At 39.1% G+C, this 3,447-nt stretch overlaps 1 protein-coding gene across 1 annotated transcript in view; it reads right to left on the bottom strand.

The window, feature by feature from the left end:
- IFT57 (intraflagellar transport 57) overlaps nt 1-3,447 on the bottom strand; it is an 89,809-nt gene that overhangs the window by 13,429 nt on the left and 72,933 nt on the right. The window lies entirely within an intron of this gene.

The following is a 3,447-nucleotide window of genomic DNA, read 5'->3' as shown; positions in this document are numbered from 1 at the left end:
TTGTTGTTGTTATGTGCTGTCAGTTGGACTGACTCACAGTGACCCCTCCTTGGGTTTCCGAGGCAGTATCACTATGGAAGTAGATTGCCCCATCTTCCTTCTGAGGAGTGGCTGGTGGGTTTGAACCACAAGCACTTCTGGTCAGCAGTCAAGTGCCTTAGGCACTATGCCACCAGAAGCAGATTGCCCAGTCTTCCTTCCGTGGAACGGTTGGTGGGTTTGAACTGCCAGCCTTCTGGTTAGCAGTCAAATGCCTTAGGCACTATGCCACCAACCCAGTAATATGTAAAAATGATAACACATCATGATCAATTTGCATTTATTCCAAAAGGAATGCAATCCTCACCATGGATGATTCTCAAAGATATTGTGTTGAGTGACACAAAGTTAAGACACAAAGAGTATTTATTGTATTATTACGTTTCTATAAAGTTCAAAAACAATATATGGAGTTAGAATTCAGGATTAATGGTGACCATGGGAAGGTGGTAGTGACTAAGAGGTGTGAAATACTGGGGATTTTAGGGTGCTGCTAACATTCTACTTCTTGATTTAGTGGCTCCTTTAAGTAACAGGCAAATTTATACTGTGAAAATTTATCAAGCTATACACTTAAGACTGTGCACATTTTAATGTGTACTGACAGTGAGTGAACTGGAGGAGAGTCTGGAAACTATTAACAACCCCTGATATAGTTCATCCATGTGTACAAAATCTGTACCTTGGCAGAATTGCCAGATATAACTAGTCACAAACCTTCTGAGCTGTTCCCTAGAAATAATGATTGTTAAGTAAATGTCAAGGCACTACCATAGTTTGGACAGCGAGATAGCCAAAAAACTGGCCACTTGCTTGGCTGCTTAACTGAAAGGCTGGAGGTTCGAATTCAACAGCCGCTCCATGGGAGAAAGATGTGGCAGCTGGCTTCTGTAAAGACTGATACCCTGGAAACCCTATGGGGCAGTTCTACTCTGTCCTATAGGGTTACTATGAGGTGGACATGACTCAATGGCAACAAGTTTTTGTTTTTTACTACACTGTATCATTATTTGTCATTTCTACAGTACAAATAAATATTTAACACACAGTTATTCAGAGCCTATGTATTAGATGCTGGGGAAGGAGCAGAGGTAATGACACACACTGAGGTAGTTAAAATAGTAGTACCATTTCTAACCTCTAAGAAACACAGAATGTAACAGGGGTGTGTTGGCGGTTAGGCTCCTTGTAACACGCACTAAGAGGGAATTTGAAGTACTAGATGTTTGCTGAGGATGGCCACTTGTGAAAGGCAGGAAGAGGAAGTAGGATTGGACAGTGGGGGATACTGAACTGAGATGTAAGCCTGACAACCTGCAAGGAACTCTAGGACAAGTACTGCCTAGTCAGTCCTGTGGAGGTCAACCTGGCTGGGCCTTTATATGCCCTCGGACGAGGGCTACCCAGGGAAGGGTGGGACTCCATTATTTAGGAAGACCCTGAAGGAGGAGACCACTGGAGGCTATCTGCTGTTTGCACTCCCTGTGGCTGGGCATGAAGTCCTTCCTTGAAAGGGCTTTGGAGAGCTCCTTTTTGTTTCAACTTCAGGGTTGTTGTTGTTATGTACCATTGAGTCAAACCTGACTCATAGCGACCCCTCCTTGGGTTTCCAAGACAGTATCACTACGGAAGTAGATTGCCCCATCTTCCTTCCTGCCCCATCTTCCTTCTGAGGAGTGGCTGGAGAGATTTATTTATAAAAATTGTAACTGTAGCTACAGCAAGTGTGAGTGACCATTCTCAAGCTTTCAATTTGGGATACAGATATTCCTATGATACGTTTAAAACCAATATCCATGGTCAATGAGAGAAACCTTAGCAAATATGATGATGGCAGGAAAGCGGATTAAGTGAAAGAGGCAAGGAACACCACTTGATAAAAGGAGATGCATATGTCTAAGTTCAATGTAGCAAACATTACTGATTACTGGACTAAGTCTATAATTTATCATGCTTTCTGCAAGGGTATTGAGCAGCACACTTTCCTCCTCCACAGAGAACACTCCCGTCCCTAATAAGAGAACATTAGCTGTGTTCTCTTTTCACTACTTTGTACAATCAGTTTTGCAATATCTTCTTTTTGTTCTCATTGCCAGAATTTTCAGCGTCAGTACTGCCCACATTCATATTTGTGTGTGTGTGCACATGTATATATGTGTATATGAGGGGGAAAGAGAAAGAGATTGTCCTTTCAATTAAGTAACTTTTTCATGAGACTGAATTATTTTTAATGAAAAATGCCCATGAGGTTGTGCAATAATTAGAATGTGGCTTTCCTGAAATTTTTAAATGTGACATTTTTCTTCCATTGCTAGTAGCTTCAAGTTTTCTGTGGTACACCTATATGGTGTGAAAGCATGATATTTCTTTTTAAGTATTCAAAGAATAAACATACGACTTTAGAGACAAGTATGTGTGTGTGCTTATTTGTTGCAGGGAGTGAGGAAATTAATCATTATTGCTAGAAATATATGTGTTACTTCAGGGAAGTTCCTGTTTTATAGGCATTTTTGCAGAGAAAACAAGGACAGTATGCGTAGAGGGTAAGTATTGCTATTATAACAATCACCAGTATTCTCGCACCGGCCTGCAATTGAACTGAAACTGAAGATCCATAATCTCTAAATAAAAATACCTTGTTAGCTAAATAATTATATTCCTAACTTGTGCTCAGAGATCATTTTTACTGACTACCTTCTGTTACTAAAGAATTTTCCTATACTGACTGAGATATATTATTCATGCTTACTCCATTCATATCCCTTCTATATAGCCACACAAATCTTCTGAGGGTTTCCTGGCTTTAAGAGTTACAAGACTAGAGAATACATTAGGAAAGGAAGAAAAAGAGTGAATGGGCTCTCCAGAGAATACAGGAATACTCAGAGGCCAAGTCAGAATTTACTTATTTCACAGGATGCTGACTAACCATGGTAGCTAGTTGGATGAGATGACTTTAATAGTTCCCCCCATCTTCAAGAATCTACTAATAAAAACTTAAATCTCATACTGATACATAAATACCCAAAAAACATACAGGTATCTCAAGAATACTTGAAGAACCAAGAAACTTAAATACTAGTTACCTTGGCATTAAGAAACATAATTTTATATAGAATAAAAATAATGTGAACATTTATCCAAGTATTAGAAAATTTTAAATAAAACACACCACACTGATAGTGAAGACTACTCTAATAGGGTTGATTGGAAAAATGAATTATATTAATAAAAAATATAATTTGTAGGGGAGAACTATATAACACATGGTTTCTGCTTCCATTCCGATTTTATATTAAGTATAAGCACTCCTCACTTATGGATATGGTTATTAGGTTCCAAGACCAGGCCATTATACAAAAATCAATATGATGCAAAAATGGAGGATGGAGAGGCGGGGCAAGATGG

Source organism: Orycteropus afer, unplaced genomic scaffold (assembly GCF_000298275.1).
Source record: "Orycteropus afer afer isolate SDZICR_OR568_19922 unplaced genomic scaffold, OryAfe1.0 scaffold00166, whole genome shotgun sequence".
Classification (NCBI taxonomy): Eukaryota; Metazoa; Chordata; class Mammalia; order Tubulidentata; family Orycteropodidae; genus Orycteropus; species Orycteropus afer.
The sequence above is the reverse complement of the archived record's forward strand: the minus strand, read 5'-3'. Positions and strand labels throughout refer to the sequence as shown.